General features: G+C 44.3%; 1 protein-coding gene across 3 annotated transcripts in view; it reads right to left on the bottom strand.

Moving 5' to 3' along the window:
• HECW1 (HECT, C2 and WW domain containing E3 ubiquitin protein ligase 1) overlaps positions 1 to 20,969 on the bottom strand; it is a gene marked incomplete at both ends in the record, with an annotated part of 546,121 nt that overhangs the window by 24,513 nt on the left and 500,639 nt on the right. The window lies entirely within an intron of this gene.

Below are 20,969 nucleotides of genomic sequence, written 5' to 3'. Positions count from 1 at the left end.
AGCAGGGATAAAAGCTGAAAGAGTTTGAAGCTCAGCAGAGAGGTCAGGATAAAAACATAGATTTAGAATTCATAGTTTGACATGGAGAGAACTTTATGGAAGTTTACTTTGATTCCATTGCTATATTTTATGTAAAATTATATCTTTCCATCTATCCATCTGTCCATCCATCCATCTACCCATCCATCCATCCATCCATCCATCCATCCACCCACCCACCCACCCATCCATCCATCCAATAAAACAGCATGGAAGGACTTAAGTCAAAATATTAATAGCATTTATTTCTGTGTGGGCTTATTTCCTTATATATATTAATTTTTTTTACAATGAATGTGAGTTACTGATGTGATAAAATTATATGTTTATTTGCATATAATATAGATACAAGGAAAACTAGAAGACATTGGTGTCTCAGAATCTAAGGGAGTAGACTTTGAGGTAGGAGTCCATATCTACTGCAGTGATGTTTCCATTAAGGTAGAGAGGGATACTAGTCCCCTAAGTTTGCGATTAGGTGGTCTCCACTGTTCAAGGAAAGAGCAATTTTGGTGAATACTGATGTCAGATTTCAGTAGGTGAAAGAGAGAATGAAGGAAAGGAGCCATAAGCAGGGGGAGAGGGTAAAGTATAAAGACAGATGAGAAAGAGAAAATTTCTGGAGTAAGGGCATGGAGGAGATGGGAACAGATGGAGCCAGAGCCTCAGTGGGACATCTGCCTGGACCGGGAGAAGGGCGATGCAGGGAAGTGGTAGGGTCGAGTGGGTATTTGTAGTCATGGTGGGAAATGGAGGTGGTCCCCTCAGAGTTTCCACTTCAGTAAGATCTGAAGGCATCTCCTCAAAGTGAAGGAGTCTGGTTGGTAGGGGCTTTCAGGCCAGTGGAATGAAAGATGCATCATAGGACAGGTGAGCTTTGCTGTAGAACCTGCTGAGGCCAGAGAGTATGATTTAGGATTGTACCGTCTCTCAGGATCATTTCATTTTCTCTGGTGCTAGAGGTGCAGGAAACAGCTCCGGTGTTGAACATGGGAGAGTGAGTTATGATACTGATCCAACGTGGCGTTTTGCCCATCAGATGGGGTGTAATCATGGAGGGGAGGGGGAATTGTGTACAGGGGAAGGAGGCGTTCAGGAGGCCTGGGGTGAAGGACACCATGCCAGATGGGCAGGGGATGGTGAGTCTGAGGTGCAAATGAACTTGGTGAGCAGCTGCGGTAGTGGGAGGAGGTGGGAGCACTGGCTGTAGAATGATGGATGGAGGGAATTTAGAGTCGTCAATTTCAGAGATGGCACAGTTCTGGGTGATAATGAGGCTGGGAGGGCCATTGTGTGAGCAGGTGGCTGGAGTGGAATGTAGGTCAAGGTCACTGGGGCTAGGAAAGTTAGGTGGTTTTTTTTTGTTTAATCTAAACTAGTATATATATATATATACTTTTCAATTTTTTTATTCAAGTAGAGTTGATTTACAATATTGTGTAAGTTTCAGGTGTAAAGCACAGCGATTCAGTTACACATATACATATATCTATTCTTTTTCAGATTCTTTTCCCTTATAGGTTACTACATAATGTTGAGTATAGTTTCCTGTGCTATACAGTAGGAAGTTAAGTCTATTCTCTTCAGCACCTTTACTCAGATAATGTTTCAAGGCATGGGTAAAGAATCACCTCCCTCATCCCCCCTCAAATTGTTTAAATATTGTAGATGCAAGGCCTGATTTATATTTGACTTTCATAGCTTCCCTGTGTGTGGAAACAGCACTGCAAATTAGCTGAGAAAACTTGAAGTTTTCTTCATCTGTCCTGAAAGAGACCCTGCCAACACAAGATAATGACAGGATATGATCTTCTGACTGCTAATTAGCAACTGAAATGAATGTGCCTAGCGCAAGTGCCGTTCACTAAAATCAGCCCTGCAGGGGGCAAAGGAGTAAGACCAGGGCTACTTATTCCTCAACATGGCAACATGGTGGGCCAAATGGGCGCCTCCCGTTCAGAGAAAGCTCTTCTAGAAGTATATTATGCAGATTATCTGTATCTGTAGCGGGTTGAATGTACCCCCCAAAGATGCATCGTCTTCCTCAACCCTGGATCCTGTGACCTTAAGAAAAAGGGTCCTTGCAGATATCATTAAGGGTCCCAAAATGAGATCATCTTGGATTATCCACGTGGGCCCTAAATCCACTGCCAAATGTGTTTATAAGAGACAGAAGAGGAGAAGACACAGAAACAGAGGAAAATGCCATGTGAAGCCAGAATCAGAGACTGAAGTTATGGAGCCACAAGCCAAGGAAGGCCTGGAGCCACCAGAAGCTGAATGAGGCTAGGAAGGATTCTCCCCCAGAGCCTGGACAGAGAACATGTCCTTGCTGATACCTCAATTTTGGACGTCTGGATTCTAGAACGGAGAATACCCAGTTTGTGGTAATTTGCTAAGGTAGCTCTTGGAGAGTAATATAGTACCCAATGCAAAGGACACCCCTCTTCCTTCATCTTCTTGGACATTTATCACTAAACCTATTATTGTAGAGTTTATAAGTCGACCCACTAAAGTCATATTTTTAATTTCATGCAAGAGGAGAATTTATCTAATTTTCAATAAGACATAGACTCTGGTTCCATGCCCAGAATTATATAGGAAAGTTGACCAAAACATGCTGCTTGTCTGGATAACTGAAATGTTCTGAGATCTGCTATATCCTCATCTAACTGGGTAAAACAGGAAGGTGAAGGTTTAAAAGGTCTTAATTATCTGAGCTGCAAAGACCAGAGAATAAAGGAATAACAGTGTCACTGTGATCCAGGCAAAACCCATAGTGCCCTATTGACCCTTTAAGTGTTGTGTCCTTCTCTACCTGTGACTCATTAAGCAATGCACAGTATTACACAAAAACGGAGTCAGGTGAAAAAAATAATCAATTTGATACAACCTAAACAACTTTTAGGTTTTTCATTCATTCATTCAGTCTTTCAACAAATCATATTGAGGTACCCACCATTTTTGAGGCACTGTCTAGTTGCTGGGGTACTTAGAGCACAACAGACAAGGCTCCCAAGCTTCCATGGGGCATACAGACTAGTGACATTATGGTTCAGGAAATTATTAGAATTACTGAACTACTACCTGAGTCTCAACTGAAATGACATTCTGTAATTTCCACCTGACTGGCAAAATAATAATGGCTCTGACAACATCATGTTCTCATGCTACACAAAAGCATACGTACTGGTATAACCACATACCAGGAATACTTGAAGCTATCTAAATAATTGGTTCTGAATTAATTGTATTGGTAGAGGGGAAGTATGGGAAGCATAAACAATATATAAATGAATCAACATGATGTCAGGGCTTGCGACTATGTTCTATTTAGCTTGATTGTTTTGAAGATTCATCGACTGATTATATTTTTCGTTATAGCATAGAATTAGTTGATATTCCTTGAGATGAGAATATAAGGAGAAAGTCCCTAGAAGTCTGGATAGTAAGGAAAGCCAACCTTGGAGTCTACGTTTGCTATTCATCATCTGAAACCTGAAAGTCCTTCTTGCCCCTTTGTGCCCCAGAGGTCCCAAGGCATCTGTCTGGTCTGTTCCCAGCCTGTGCCTGAGGGTCTGTCTCCTGGATTATGTCACACATTTTCTTAGATGTCTGGTGTGATTCCCCTGTGTTTTTTGCAATGATGTTCCTAATCATTAGATTTATATGTCTCCACCAATTATTCCCCTTCTCAGATCCTGAGACCATTTAGGTACCTTGATCCTGTTCTCAACTTGACTAGGGTTGAACTTTTGTCCCAGGTCCACCTGTGCAAATGTCCTTTTCAATACATTTTTTTCCCAGACAGCTTTACTATTCTTAACTTAGGAAATCCATTCCAGGTGGGTGACCCTGACCCTGGCCCTGGCCCTCCATTCATTCCAAATTCTGTTGCTGTAAAACTCTTCACCCTTCCCACTGCTCTGAATATATATTTCCTCTAATGAAATTGAGGCTAGACAGAAGATAAACCTTTGTATTTTCACATAACTTATGTTTTTAGAAAAGCTCTTCCAATAGACAAAAAGTCTTTTGAAGATGAGATGCTGACTCTCTTAATTCTATTTGGTATTTAAACAAATCAGAAAATGAACACATCTCTTGGAAAGTACATCTTTCAATGACTTAACCAATAGTTCCAATTTTTAACATTTTTATACTTAGAAAGGGTCAAGCATAAGGATTTCTCAGTCGTGATATTAACTACATATTGTAATTTATTCTCGGGCTTGTATTGTTACTAGAGTATTTTCATTTCCTTTGTCCTCAAAGCAAATTTTTAAGGGGGGCAGCATCCATTTCCATTTACTTAGTCAAGCAGTAGTGTATCCACAAAAAAGTTTGAGGCACGTAATCGAAGCCTAATTTTTAATCCCCAGGTTACATGTTAGGACACTGAAGTAAGATAATGTAAACAGCCTGGTCAAATTAATTAACTTTGATTCTTTTGAAACCTTTGCTCAGTTTAAATCCTAACACACCAGGGAAATTAGGAGAACAGGAAATGGCATCTCCCGCCTCTGTGCAGCACAGAAGCTTATTCACACCTCCACCAGTGGTCACTTATCCCAAATGTGCTGTGACTTCTTGTCCAATAATATAAGCATCCAGGAGAGCTAAAGGTGGGAAACCCAGATCTCTATGGTGGGAACTTATTATTTTTTTTAAAGTCCTTTCAATGTTAGGTTGAAACAGCCTCTCCACTTTTCTCTCCCCATCTACAAATAAGGGATAATAATGTTCAATTTTGCTTACCTACCTCGAGGGAGAATTTTAGAAAAGAGTACTTTAATGCTAATAGGTTCTTTGAAGATGAAAAAGCACTCCATAATTGCTAAATTCTATTATATTTTAAAAACCCATCTCAAAGATACTCCTTTTTCCTTATGCTTGTAACTTTGATTAATTAAAAACAATTATCCTTTCTCATCCTCACTATTTAAGTGCATTAAATACTCATATTCCCACACAATATGTGTTTCCATGCTCTACCCAATATTACTGCCTTCCTCTTTGGACCTTCATGTTTTCTAACTTCTCACGTATTGGTAAATGGAGTGAAAATCTGTTGTTTCTGGCTGGGGTGATTTCATTTCTTTGTGTGAAAACTGCACTCACATCTAGCTTTCTTCTTCTCACACTCTCTGAAGGGCTCCTGAAGCCGCCGCCAGCATCTGTGGCAGTGTTTCTCCAAGGGTGGCGATCCTCCCTTTGGCATCAGGTTCCCTGGGGTGCTTGTTCGAATATAGGTGCCTGGAGATTAGACTCTCTGTGGGGTGCGCTCTGGGAATCTGCATTTAAAACAAGCTCTGCAGTTGTTGACTAAAGTTTGAGGACCACAGACTCCAAGTCCCTCATCCTTTTTTTGTTTTTACGATGGAAAAACATGGCGTGAAATTCAGAAGTGAAGTTTTGACTTAGGCAACAGTCACTGTGCTCTCTGTGTGGGCACCAGGGAAGGATGGAGTTCAAAGACCTGTCTCTTCCAAAAGCAGAGGGTGTGAAGTGTCCTGCTTGGCCTCCTCTCAGCCCAGTGACCTGCATCCATGCCTCCTCCTGTCCCATTAAATAGGGGAGGGGTTCTTCCTTTTGTCCCAAGCTAATCCCCTTCTTGTGTCACCAGCCTGTAGGTGGTGACACTTGCCACGTGTTTCCCTCCAGTCCAGAGGACAAAGGGCTGCCCTGGTTTCAGTTTCTCTTTCCACCTGTGCCGTACAAGTCTTTCCTTTTCTTCTTTCATTGTCTCCTCAAAAACCTTGCGCCCTTCCAGCTGCCCCACCCAACTGAGCTTCCAGAAAAAGCAGTGAGCAGGTCCACAGACGGCTAATACAAATGAAAACAAACAGAGTTCCCTTTGGAATGTGAACGCAGTGCAAACAGTGGGGGCAAGTGCCAGCAAAAAGCACGTCCCCGCTATGGAGCTGTTCTGCAGTCACTATTTGGGAAAAGGGCAGTCTTGATTCTTCGCAGCTCCCTGTACGTACAGAACGACATTTCCCCGCTCCCACGCCACGCCACGCCCGGCGCTGTCTGCATTCCCTCTGCTGGGTGCACATTCCTGCCAGCTGAGTTCAGGGTTTGGCCCTAAGCTAGTGTTCCATCTCTACAGCTAATCGTGGGTTGGGCTTGGTCCTGACATTCCCGCCAGTGGTTTGCTCTGTAATTGTTCCCTCCTGGTCTGTAGGAAGACTGAGGCGTGGCATCTGGTCCTCCTGCACATGCAGGCCTGCGGGGACAGGGTGGCCTGCCGCTGGGCAGGTGACAAAACCACCTGCCTGAACACTCCCTGCCCTCTACCCTCCCAACCACCCAGGAATGCTGTGGGAATCCTGATTCCCAAGGGGCGTGGCGTCACTCCAAGCTCTGTCCCTGAATGAGTCAGGGAGGCAACCGTCCTGGGAAGCCTAGAGGGATGGGATAGGGAGGGAGGGAGGGAGGGAGGGAGACGCAAGAGGGAGGAGATACAGGGATACACGTATATGTAGAGCTGATTCACTTTGTTATACAGCAGAAACTAACACGCCATTGTAAGGCAATTCTACTCCAATAAAGATGTTAAAAAAAAAGCAAGTGGAAGAATTACCACTAAAGGGGACTAACTATTTCATTTCTATGAAGTTCTAGAGCATACAAAGAAAACAGGTGCTGAAAATATCTATTCAGTGGTTTCATGGAGTTGAGAGGGGTCAGAGATAGACTGGAAAGGACCACGAGGAGATTTTTGAGGTGACAGAAAAATTCCATATCTTTATAAGGATGTAGGATACAAATGTACATACATCTGTCAAAAATATACAGATAAAGTTTGTGCATGTAACGTGTAAATTTTACTTTAAAAAAATCAAAAATCAGGTCTGGAGAAGTGTACAAGTTCTTGAAACTGGGTGATAAGAGCATTAGGCATGTCTGTTGTTTGTATATGTTTGAAACGACTCATAAAGGGTATTAAAAAAAAAGAGGAAGCAAGTGGGAGGTTCTCTTCTGGATGGACTTGAAGGGAATCAGAGCATGGACTCAGCTCAGGAGCCTGACTACACTGTGGCTCTTGCCCCGTCCCCGCTCAGGGGCTGGGTTATGCTGGTCCAGGAACCAGAGATGTTGAATATGAACATGTTTTTTTTATAGAACTATAGGCCAGGGAAATATTCTTAATCCTGCAAAAATATTGCTGCCCTTGGTCAGCCACGTGACACATTTCTTTTTCCAAGCTTTTTCCATATGGGAACATTAAAGCCGTAGTTCTCAATAGTACGTAGTTTGGCAATATCTAGGGACACTTTTGGTTGTCACAATCCTGGGGTGGTGGTTGTGGTGGGACTGTACCTAGTGGGCAGAGGCCAGGGACGCTGTTCAACATCCTCCAATGCACAGGGCAGTCCCCACCATAAAGAATCATCTGGCCCCAAATGTCAATAGTGCCAAGACTCAGAAACCTGGGATCAAGGGAACCAACCCAGCTTTCTCTAACACTTTCTGATGTCCCTATAAAATACACACATAGGGCTTCCCTGGTGGCGCAGTGGTTGAGAGTCTGCCTGCTAATGCGGGGGACACGGGTTCGATCCCTGGTCTGGGAGGATCCCGCATGCCCCGGAGCAACTAGGCCCGTGAGCCACAACTACTAAAACTGTGCGTCTGGAGCCTGTGCTCCACAACAAGAGAGGCCGCGACAGTGAAAGGCCCGCGCACTGCGATGAAGAGTGGCCCCCACTTGCCACAACTAGAGAAAGCCCTCGCACAGAAACGAAGACCCAACACAGCAAAAATAAATAAGTAAATTAATAAACTCCTACCCCCAACATCTTCTAAAAAACAAAAAACAAAAAAACACACATACACTCAAGGACAGAATGATGGCATCCACATCTGTTAAACGCCTACTGGGTACCAGTCACTTTTCCGGGACCCTTACGACCATCACACAGAATAGGCACTGTTATCACCTTTTCATGGGAAAGGAGGCTGAGATTCAGAGAGGTTGAGAAACCTGCCCAGGGTCACACAGCTGCTGAGAGTTGCAGCAGGAATTTACTCCTCTGGCTGTGTGGCACCCTGCCTCAGGAACTGAAGGGGGCTGCCTGTATGCCAGAAACCATGCTGGTTGCAAGGGGCGATAACGTGCTTGCTGCTTGATCCAGTTTCGAAGCTAGCACGAATCCTTACAATACAGAGTAGCCCGGGAGAGATGGAATGAGAAATGCAGACAGCCCAGAGTGGTGTTTTATTCAAACTGTTTTGCACAGAAGCATAAAGATGGCGGGGAGGAAGAAGAGTCTGAGTGGACAAATGACCAGCCCCCAGACTCCTTGAAGGAGACGAGCTCCACCTTCTTCTGTCCTAGATACTGGGACTGAATATAAATTTCATTGGAAAGCAAGGTTTCAGCTAAAAGTGTCTGAAAACCTTTGTTTCTAAAAGAACTCAAGGGGACTTGCCTGGTGGTCCAGGGGTTAAGACTCCATGCTCCCAATGCAGGGGGTCCGGGTTCAATTTCTGGTCAGGGAGCTAGACCCTGCATGCATGCCGCAACTAAAGATCCTGCATGCCGCAACTAAGAGCTGGTGCAGCCAAATAAATAAATATTAAAAAAAAAAAAGAACTCAAGAGAAGATGAACTTACTCTTCAGAAGAAAGTTCAGGAAAGAAGTCACAAGAGAACTATAAAGTATTTTAAATGGGCTTTAAGGGTGGGTGACACGTGGACCCACCCTTAAATGAGAGAACAGAGGAAATGATGGGGCCCGTAAGGGAGAGGAGTGCGCCTGACGGAGCGCGGGGACTGGGTAGAAGAGCTGGCGGGAGAGGTAGATGGTGTCCCAAGACAGGTGATCTTGCACCTTGGGGAGTCCCTGAGGATCCGAGGAATCTGGACTTCATTTTGTAGACACCGGGAATTATTAAAGATTTGGGGGCTGAGGAAAGGGAGGGCAAATGGGATGGAGAGTGGAAGACACCAGAGGTAGAGTGAGCGAGGTGGGAATGCGTCTGTGTGGCATTTCTAATACACCAGAGGCTCACTGACTGCCCAGCAGTTCGTGCGACCAGCATTGGGTCCTCAGAAATCGGAGGGCGCGTTGAGGAATTCGTGTCTAAGACACTTGTTTCTTTCTAATAACTTAGCTAAGCCATTTGTACCAAATGGCATTTCAGTCGTTAGGGATTTATTTTTAAAAATGTATACACACTTGTAATTTTTATATCAATTCATTAATATGCTCGTAGATACTTTTTTATTATCATTATCAAGGAGTATTATCAAGGAGTTTTGTCTCCTTCTGCCCTGGTTGGCTGCTCTCTCCTCATCTCATCTCCTGGGACCCATGCTGACTAAGATGTATCCTTCCATATTTTTCCTCTAAATCATGTAATCACATACTAAGTTATTTATATTTACATATCTGTATCCATACAGGTACAGGTTTTGCATCATTATTTTTTGCTTTTTAAATTGTGTTGTTCATAGTTTTCTGCTTTTCTTCCCTCAGCAATATCTTGAAGAAATCCTCTTCCATCATCTGGTAAGATTCTAATTCAGCTCTTTTATGCCTCATATCATGGTGCAGTGTGGAGCTGCTGTGATGAAGTTAACTGGTCTCTGCTGATGGACACCTGGATTGCTTCTACATTTGTGTCTTTACAAACGATACTGAAATAAACATCCTTGTATGTTTTGTTAGGGAGGATAGGATAGCTTTTAAAAGTTTGCACTGGAGAGCCATGCTGCCTGGGTTGGATTCCTGGCTCTGCCATTTATTAGCTATGCTACCTTGGGCAAGTATAAACTTCTATGGGTACCAGTTTCCTCATTTGTAAAATAGGGAGATCATAACAGGATGTGCAACTCATGTAGAGCTTTTGCAAAGATACCTGGCCCATAATAAGGGCTCAATAATATTAGCTGTTATTATAAGAGTCCTTATAGCAGTGCTTTTATTTCTATGAGAGAGATTCATGGGCCAGAGGGTATATGGGTTTAAAAGTTTTAGTATATATTGTTGATTGTATTTTTAAAAAAGGCTATCAAAATTCATGTTTCTATTGGTGATGGAAGAGAATAAACTTTCACCCATGTCCTCCTGAAAAGAGGACATATAATTCTTTTTAATATTTGCCAATTTGATTGTTATAAAGTGATATATCATTGTTTCTTTATTTTGCTTAAATATCCCTGGCCACTGATAAAATTGAAATTCTTTTTATGGGTTTGGTGATTATTTGGATTTTTTCTTCTCTGAACAGCTTTTTTCATTTTCTTTGCTGATTTAGAGTTGTTTCTCCTCTTCTTTTCCAGGTGGAAGAGCTCTTTGAAATCTATATTGCAGATCTTCAGCCTCCGATTTTCCTGAGTTGCAAAGATTATTTTTCAAAATCAAAGCTTGCCTTTTGCCTTTATTCATGGTATTTTTGCCATAAAAAGTATTTTCATTTTTATATATTCAAATATATTTTCCTTTTCTTTGCTAGATTCCAGGGTTCCAATCTTGAGTGAAAAAGCCTCTACCACTCAAAGTTTCCTGTTCTCAATAATGTTTATCTTCTAGAATATATAGAAAGTCACCTAGAGTTTTTTGAAGAAATCTTACTGTTACATTTTTTACATGTGCTTTCAAGTTGGAGAGGAATTTAACCTAAATTTTTTTGGTTGTAGAGCCAGTTATATTGGCCTCATTGACTATATAGTCCGTTCTTTTCCAACTGACTTGAACTGCCACCTTTGTCAATATAAATCTCGTACATCCTTAGGCCTATTTCTGCATAAGGCAAGCGTTGAAAAAGAGTGTTCTCGCTAATTGTTTTGAAAGCTTTACTAGAAGTTTCTCGCAAGTTCTAAAGAAAGTTATGTTAAGAAGTGGACATAGTCACAACCAGACACACACATTTTATGGTGCCTTCTCAGCTAATGTGTGCCCTGAGCCTCTCTAGGCATTGCTAGGAAGGCTACTCAGATTCAGCCAGAGATGGAACCAGGCAAGCTCTTGTAGGTGCCTAGGAAGGAACCGGGGGGCTGCTATTGGGATGACGTGGCATGGCGGAGCTTATCTGACCCTTGACTCAAATGAAAATGACACACTGAGCTCTTCTCTCAGGAGGGGCCCTTGGGGGTTGAAGGGCCAGGGGACATCCAATGGAATCTCGCGATATTGTGGTTTCTACCTACTAATTCAGACTCTGCAGATACAGTAAGGGATGTTTAAAGTGTGTTATCCATGACTTCTTAAGTTCCATAAAACTCTGCAATTATACTTAATACCCACTTGGCCAAACTCTAAACATGCTCCAAGAAGCCTCCCTCCCGCCTCCCCCTCCTCTTGCTAAATACCTGAAAACAGAAGTTTTTGCCACCCAGGTAGTGTCTGCTTGGAAAGGGAGAGGTCAGAGCAGGGATAGAAGGACATGGGGGAGTCTGGTTCACAGTTAACAAAGGTTCTTGGAGATTTTGGCTGGAGCGGTCCCAGGATTTCTGGTTATGATATAGGAGGGTTAGATCTGTCACCATCACTGACATGAAACGAGCAAACGGACCTTCTGGTGGTTGCACAGAAACGGATTAAACAGCGTCAGATTTGAACCCTGGCTTCTGAAAATTCTTCTTACACTGACGATTATGTAAAGAGTGACTCACATCACCATGACTTCTTAAAACGATACATGCTAATACTTAATGAACAGAGCACGTCGACACTCTGGCACTCTTCCTCAAAATAGAGAAGTTCACCTCTTTCAGTTGTTTAGCGCATCTTAGATTTGCTCTGGGAAAAGTGGCATTCAGAATCATTGAAAGAGAAAAAGAATTTCCAGTGGTGATTTCAGAGAGAACATCTAGTAGAACTTAAATGATGCTTGACAATGACCCGTTTTTCTGAATTACAAATATTCTGAACTAAAAATTGAAATGAGATGGAAACTCATCCATCCCTCCATCCCTCCATCCATCCATCCATCCACCCTCCCTTCTGCCCTCTGTCCCTCCTGTCCTTCTTTCTTTCTTTCCTTCCCTCCACACTCATTTACTGAGTGCCAAGTTTGTGACTAGGAAAGACCTCAGACTTTCAGGGGGAGAGACACACAGTAATGAGTTACAAGTATACAATATAAATCTATAAATACAGTTTATTTCAGAGAGCGATAAGTTCTGTCAATATAATGAATTAAGATGTTAAGTTGGAGAGTTATAAATGGCTGGGCTATTTTAAAATGAGTGCTGAGGGAAGGTCCTTAGAGGAGATTTTTCAGCTGGAATGTGAATCTTTTCTATTCAAGCATAATGATTAGAAAGTATATGCATTTTGCTCTATTCATAATTTATTAGATATAAAAATAAGTTTGGAGCTTTTCACATTTATAGTTTTGTTGTTTATGCCTCCATAAAAATAGATAAGAGGACTTCCCTGGTGGTGCAGTGGTTAAGAATCCGCCTGCCAACGCAGAGAACACGGGTTCGAGCCCTGGTCCGGGAGGATCCCACATGCCGCGGAGCACCTAAGCCCGTGTGCCACAACTACTGAGCCCACATGCCACAACTACTGAAGCCTGTGCACCTAGAGCCCTTGCTCTGCAACAAGAGAAGCCACCCCCATGAGAAGACTGTGCACCACAACAAAGAGTAGCCCTTGCTCGCCGCAACTAGAGAAAGCCCGCGCGCAGCAACGAAGACCCAATGCAGCCAAAAATAAATTCAAAAAAAAAGATGAGAACTTTTGACCTGGTATTTTCACATCATTTTATGCAAGTGGGAAATTTCATATACTGAACCCCACCACTGTCTATAATCCATCACCAAGTTTTGCTCATTTGCTCATCCTTCTTATGAAATAGCTTTCTGCCCTAGTTTGATACTTTCTCCTCTTTTCAAAGAACTATTTCAAAGAACTGCCACTTAAAATGACAACCCCATTTCCACTCCAATTCACATACTTATAACCAGAGTTGACTTTCTAAAATACAGACCTGATCAAGACATTCCTCCACCCCCCAAAAAATACACTGTCATCTTTGTGATAAAATCCGAACTCCCTGGATGCCATTAAATGCACTTCCCTATTTGACACAAGGTGACTTACAGCCTTTCTCTTTCTCTATTTTGCAGCCAAATCCAACTGACATCTGCTTGCTCACCTGCCATCCTGCTATGAATTTTGGGCCCTCTCCCTGGAAGTTTCCTCTTCCCATCTCTGCCAGCCAACTAACTATTCTCACTCATTTTTCTTCTTTTTTTAAAATTTTATTTATTTATTTATTTATTTTTGGCTGTGTTGGGTCTTCGTTGCTGCACACGGGCTTTCTCTAGTTGCGGCGAGCGGGGGCTACTCTTCGTTGTGGTGCGCGGGCTGCTTCTCATTTGAGTGGCTTCCCTCATTGTGGAGCATGGGCTCTAGGCGTGCGGGCTTCAATAGTTGCGGCATGTGGGCTCAGTAGTTGTGGCTCACAGGCTCTAGAGCACAGGCTCAGTAGTTGTGGCACATGAGCTTAGTTGCTTTGCGGCATGTGGGATCTTCCCGGGCCAGGGATCGAACCTGTGTCCCCTGCATCGGCAGGCGGACTCTCAACCACTGCGCCACCAGGGAAGCCCTCATCATTTTTAAAGCTCCTTGTACCTAATACTTATTACCATGCAATGTGATAAGTTCTACAATAGACGTACGTATAGCATTTATCACATTGTATTGTAATTTGCCCAATTAAATATCTGACTTTGCCTTAGTCAGGGGGCTAGAGCCTGACACTGGGGCCAGGTTTCCTGGGTTCCAATCCCAGCTTGGTCTGTGACTATCTCTGTGATTTTGGTTATATCTGCACCTTATTTTCTTCATCTGTAAAAGCAGTATACTAAGTAGTATCTGGGCTATAGTGCTGTTAGATGGAAGTGTCTAGAACAGTGCTTGGCATGTTTAAGAAGTTTTCAATGGGTGTTTCATTGTTTAGTTTTATATTAACTTCTGTATCTCCAGGGACATAAAATGAACATGCGATGGTGATTAAAAGAATAAAAAGATCATCATATGAGCACCTCACTAATCTGCAAATGACAATCATAATCAAAGAATGAAGATATGGAATTTAGAATATTACTTTAAGATTTCTCGGTCAAAGACACATACAATTTAGCAAATGGTAATATTTCTAGTGGATGGATTGAAAGTCCTGAATGGTAGAGGCTCCTCCGGTTATTTTCAGTTCCTGCCCTACACTCCTCATGGGTTTCCCACAATTTTCTGTCCTGCTCTGTGACCTTGGGGACAGGCTGCTATGGGCCGCCATAGCTGGAGATCCTGTGCCCTCTGTGCATGGTTGGCTTGGCCAGTGGGACTGGAGGATGGAAGAGGGTGTTGTGGCTTTCCCGGCCCCTCCCAGTGGGGGGCAGGGCTGCATCCATCTGTGACCACAGCTCCCTTGGGAGGCCCAACGGGGTTCCAGCTCCACCTCCTCTCTCTTACTTGGCATGAGTGTTACCCTTGCTGATTTTGACAGGGTCCTTATCAACTGGGAAAGTCAGTGGTACAAATGCTGCCACAGTTGCTCCAGGTCTTTGTTCAAAACCTGCCAACCCCTGCCTTTAGCAGGAATTAACATAAATCTTTAAGTTAAAGGGTCCAGAGATAAGAAAGGAAGCTACAAACAAACAAACAAAAAACACAGGTGGAACCAGCTGGGACCAAGATGGCAACGAATCTGACCTCCAACAGACCCTGAGTCTCCTTAGACACTGATTTTACTACATTAGCATACTAAATGACACAACTACCCTGGCCATGACCGGACATTAAGGACCAAAAAAGGATAAGGGCGTGGCATCCCACTCCCCTGAAAAAGCCCAGCCTCTTCCCCAGTAGACTAATGCATAAATCTCTCCATCATTAGCCTCATTCCTCCTCTCTTTGTCTTTACTCCAAAAAATTAAATCTCTTTCCTGGTGGGTGAGAAGTTGATCTGTGAACTTAGTTCCTGCTTCTCCATTCTTTGGTTACTGAATAAAGCTTGTGCTGTGTCGTTCTCAGCTTTGGTTTCATTATTTGGCTGCTCCAAACAAACGGAAAAAGAACCCTCCCCTGTTGCTGCAGAGAGCCTGGTGGGGCTAGGGTCCCAGCAGGGTCCATACCACTTAATTGGGTAATACAAATAAGTAATGAAACGGCAATTACAGGAATTCCTTTTAGGCTGAAGTTCAAAAAAACAGATTTTTTTCCAGTTTACTTAATGTGTGTATATAGAAATGTCACCATATTTATTCATATTAGTATCTCTCGATGCTTGACTAGGAATAAAGGGAAGGGGGTTGAATCGCTATGCCCCATATGCGGGCTTTTGATTTCGGGGCTGTATCCCAGGGTATGCAAAACCCACACACAGGGAGCAGGAAGCAGAGAATTTCAAGTAGCTACAGTCAAGGAGGAGCTAGCAGGAGAAGGACCTGGTGCCAGAGGCCTCTCTGCCCATCTCTGGGGTACTGCCTGGCCTGGAGGTGCCAGTGTGAGAGGGGGCGGGCACTGTGTCAGTAACAAGCTGAGTGTGGACCTCGTGCAGAGCTAAGTGCAAAGCTCCCAGGGGACATGCGTGTTTATTGCCGACACTGTAAGGGCTTTAAAACCAGAGATGACAAATAAAAGTGCGACCTTTGAGCAATTAATTGCACATGGAAGATACGAGCCCTCTGTCTTAACGGCCCTGGTACAAGGAAGCAGCTGGTGTGGCTTGTGGAACAATTCTCACTTATGCACTCAATCGTCAATGACATGTTATTTTGAACACCTCAAAGTGCCAGGCCTGTGCCAGAGTAAAATAAGACAGACCCATCTCTGCTTTCATGGAGCTTACTCTTTAAAGGGGACACAACAGACAAAACAGAGTGTGGGACACAAAAGAAGGGCCAGTGAAAAGATAAAGAACCAGAATAATAATTTACAAAATGACCTCTTCCAGCCATACCCGAGCAATGTTTCCATCCTGGGTGATGTTTAATCCTGTAAAGCTGATCCGTTTTCTCCCTGTTTATTTCTGGTCTGCAGGGCCTCTCTGCAGAGGGAAGAGGAGGGCAGGGGCCAGAAGTCACTCCCCTTCCAGGCGGACTCCTGCCCTGGCCTGTCCTGCATTAGGGACAACTTCTAGCTTTACAATGTCAAGGCTGTGACTGTGATGAGCCCTGTAATCCTTTGGTCTCTGTTTTCTTATGAGTGATGTGTTGGTCATAGTAAGTGTCATCTTCCTCACAGCCCACGTGAATCACGGGATAAAGGGTCCCAGGGGGGAGTGAAGAAGGAAGGAGGGCCAGGCGCCTACATCTGAGATCAGCCGCAGCATTGCCCACCCTGCTGGTGGGGACTGGCACCCGGTTGGGCAACAGAACTGAGAACTCGGGAGTCAGGTTTCTTCAGTGGCATCGACCCCTGGCTGCAGGAACCACAGTGACAAAGCCTCAGGCAGGGGCCTCAGCAACCACTTGCTGCCCACACTTTGTGTAAGGCCCGGAGTGACTTCACTCAGGTGCTGAGCCCTCCTGCGTGCCCTTTGCCAAAATGGCCCAGCACTCAGGGGCGCTCGGTTTTCTTGTTAAGACCATTTGCCCCAAGGTGCAGGATGGCTTGTAGGAAAATACACAGAAGGAATAACTGCAGCATTACCATCTGGTTGAGACACCCACAGCCAAGCAGGGCTTCCCATTCACAGCTAAAGCAGGCTCGTACCCAGTGGCTCAAGTTCTCTCTGTGTGGCAGTGATGCCCAAAGGAAACCCTCTTCCTTCCCCCAGGACCTCTGAAGCACTGATGAGACAAGAGTCTGACCCCACGTGAGGGTCGTGGTACCATCTGGGACCAGGGCTGACTCTGCATCCTGGCTTTTCTGCCAGCCCAGGGCTCAGGGGACTGAGGTTCAGAGTCAGAGCCTCAGATCAGAGGCGAGGCCCCGGCTCACTTCATAACAATTCATCATCCAATGTTGAACTAAAAGGGAGCTCTCACCTGCGTGAGCTCTGTTTAGATTGCTAGTTGTTCAGAAAGGTACCTGCCATTTTGCTTCCGGGCTACACAGCAAATATTCTCAACGTGAGCGGGAACCTCAGCGGGTGAAAGTCCTCACGTCCTTTCCTTTGCAAAGACAGAGGGTAACTAGCACCTCTGGGCCAGGCACTACGGGCCTTTGTCCTTTATAAAGGATCCATCCAGAGAACTTTGCTAATTCTTAAAACATCCCTGTGGTTTCCTTCCTCCAAGCGCTGAAGTGTAACAGACATATTGACACGGCCTGCTGCAGCCAGAGATGGTCAGATACAGCAGAGTCAGGATGAAAGAAACAGGGGCTGGGCAGTTGGCGAGGTGCCCTCCCTGGTGGAAAGTGACTGAGCAGGCCAGAAGTCCAGCGTTTCTCCTGTGCTTTTCATCAGGCCTTTGCCTGTGGCCTTCCCCTGCGCCTGTGCTGAGACACGCTGGATCCCAAGGTTTCCTCCAGAACGCTGGGTTCCCTTCACGCCGCCAGGGCGCTTACCCCCATGAACCTCTGCCACCATCCAAATGCAGCTCCCTTGGTCATCTGAACGCTCTCCCTACCCTGATGTCCCAAGCTCTGCCCTCCCAATCCTGGGCTCTGAACCCCTGGGGACCCCTTTCTATTGCCTGCACACCTCCTCTGGCCTCCACCTTCTCAGACTGCCTTCTTCGCCCTCGGCAGGTCCTCGTCGGAGCACCTCCTTCTCTGTCCCATTCCTCCCAGGCTGAGCACTCTGGTCACTCCTTCTTCTTTTTTTAAAAAAATATTTATTCATTTATTTGGTTGCGTCAAGTCTTAGTTGTGGCTTGCGGGCTCCTTAGTTGCGGCTCACCGGTTCCTTAGTTGTGGCATGCGAACTCTTAGTTGCGGCATGCATGTGGGATCTAGTTTCCTGACCAGGGATCGAACCCGGGTCCCCTGCATTAGGAGCGTGGAGTCTTAACCACTGTGCCACCAGGGGAGTCCCTGGCCACTCCTTCTTAGCTCCCCCCAGGGACTTTTGGCTCTGCCCGTCCCTGACACATCAGCATGGGCCACCTCTCTGCGAGCTCCTATCTCCTCCCATGGCTGAGCCACTCCGGCTGTGTTGGTATCTCTCAAACTCAGTTTCCAGCCCAGCTCCCCTCATGCTCCCCAGGGCCATATTCCAGTTACATACTAATATATCCGTGTGTATTTATAAGGGAAACTGCAAATTCTATGTGTCAAAGGGTGAATTCCTCATCTTTCCTCTAAGTATCATCTATTTCACATAACTCCCATCACAGTGAATGGTCCCAGTCCATCGCACGGTGCAACCAGAAACTTTGAACTTATTCTATATTTCTCTCTCCCCCTCACCTCAACATTAAACCAGTGAACCAACTAGTTCAGTCTCTTCTCCCTCCGAGAAGTTCCCAAAGTCAGTCCCCTCTCTCTCAGACCCTGCCTCTGCCTCAGTTTTGACCATCTGTTTCTCCCCAGGACGTATCAACAGCTTCGGAGCTGGTCTTGGCTCTTTCCAGCCTTCCCTCCTCAAAAATTTCCCCACATTACAGCAAGATTTACTTTTTGAAAACACAAATCCAATGATAGCATTCTCCCTATGGGATGAGACCATCTGCCTCTCTCTTCGTCTCCAGCCTCATTCCCACCACAACCCCAAAGGCCATTCTTGGCTCTGATCCATCTACACTGCTTGCTGAAGGCTCTGTTCCCTCCCACGCCTTTCGAGTCTTGCTTCCAATTCTGGATCCTCAAAACGTCTTTTCTCCCCTTCTCTGCCTAGTCTCCTACTCAACTGCCCCTTAAGGCTTGGCTCGTATACCCACTCTCTCTAGAAAAAAAAAAAAGATGGCACAATTATCCCCTCTTTTTATGAGATCCCCTGGTTTCACTCCCCACTCCCCCACCCCTTGCCTTGGGCTGAGTGAGACATTTTCCCTTGTGATTTAATACAATTCCCAGTCTCATATATGCATCTTGGGGGCACTCTCTCTCTCAAACACACACACACACACACACACACACACACATTTTATGTATGCATAACCTGGCATTTAAGATATTGTAGTAGAATTATTGATTTACTCACATGCTCCCCCCTTGAGGGAGGAGATCTCATTCACTTCGTCTTTGTATCCTCCTAGCACATAGCACATGCTTGATTTACAATTGCTTAATTAATGAAGGTATCCCACAATATCCAGCATAGTCCTTCCTATATGCTACGATATTTGATGAAAATATTTCCTGACTCCAATTCATGACCTTCAAGACACCATCTTAAATTTCATGCTCACAGACTAAGAGAATTAAGGGATTATAGGAAGTATAATCTGTGTACATATATATTCTTGTGGCATGGGGTACGGCACTTTCCACTGCTGGGATGAACCCTGCCTGAACGTGACTAAGTTAGATGTGGCCTTTGATTCTCATTCCTAAGTCCCCTCAGTGGCCACTTCCTGCTCCGCCTGCCCCATCTATGTGTTTCTGCCTCCCAGGTTTCATCATCCCCTTATTTGATAAGTTACAGGAAAAGGAACAACAAAGGGCCACATTTGCTTCTTCACCTGCGGAGAGTCAAGAGACCCACTGTAACACTTGATGCAGACACGCCTGCTTCAGCTCAAGAACTTCAGAGCTGACACATGCAAATCAGTGAAGTTAGAACACACCCTCGCACCACACACAAAAATAAACTCAAAATGGCTTAAAGACTTAAATACAAGACATGACACCATAAGCTCTTAGAAGAGACCATAGGCAAACATTCTCTGACATAAATCGTACCAATGTTTTCTTATGCTAGTCTCCCAAGGCAATAGAAATAAAAGCAAAAATAAACAAATGGGACCTAATCAAACTTACAAGCTTTTGCACAGCAAAGGAAACCATAAACAAAATGAAAAGACAATCTACGGACCAGGAGAAAATATTTGCAAATGATGTGACCAATAAAGGCTTAATTTCCAAAATATGTAAAGAGCTCATACAACTCAATAACAAAAAAGCAAACAACCCAATAAAAAAAATGGGCAGAAGACCTAAAGAGACATTTCTCCAAAGAAGACATCCAGATGGCCAGTAGGCATATGAAAAGATGCTCAATATCACTAATTATTAGAGAAATGCAAATCAAAACTACAATGAAGTACCACCTCACGATGGTCAGAATGGCCATTATTAAAAAATCCATAAATAACAGGGCTTCCCTGGTGGCGCAGTGGTTGAGAGTCTGCCTGCCGATGCAGGGGACACGGCTTCGTGCCCTGGTCCGGGAAGATCCCACATGCCGCAGGGCGGCTAGGCCTGTGAGCCGTGGCCGCTGAGCCTGCGCGTCCGGAGCCTGTGCTCCACAACGGGAGAGGCCACAACAGTGAGAGGCCCGCGTACCACAAAAAAAAAAAAAAAAAAAAAAAAATCTACAAATAACAAATGCTGGATGGGGTGTGGAGAAAAGGGAACCCTCCTACACTGTTGGTGGGAATATAAGTTGGTGCAGCCACTATGGAGAACAGTATGGAGGTTCCTCAGAAAACTAAAAATAGAACTACCGTATGATCCAGCAATTCCACTGCTGGGCATATACCTGGACAAAACTATAATTCAAAAAGATACATGCACCGTTAAGTTCATAGCACACTATTTACAATAACCAAGACATGGAAACAACCTAAATGTCCATCAATAGATGAATGGAAAAAGAATATGTGGTACACACACACACACACACACACACACACACACACACACACAATGGAATATTACTCAGCCATAAAAAAGAATGAAATAATGCCATTTGCAGCAACATGGATGGACCTAGAGATTTTCATACTAAATGAAGTAAGTCAGAAAGAGACAAATACCATATGATATCACTTATATGTGGAATCTAAAACATGACACAAATGAACATATCTACGAAACAGAAACAGACTCAAAGACATACAGCACAGATTTGTG

The sequence above is a fragment of the Mesoplodon bidens genome (assembly GCF_964165515.1).
Source record: "Mesoplodon bidens genome assembly, chromosome: 9".
Classification (NCBI taxonomy): domain Eukaryota; kingdom Metazoa; phylum Chordata; class Mammalia; order Artiodactyla; family Ziphiidae; genus Mesoplodon; species Mesoplodon bidens.
Note: the sequence above shows the minus strand (reverse complement) of the source record. Positions and strands in the feature narration are given on the sequence as shown.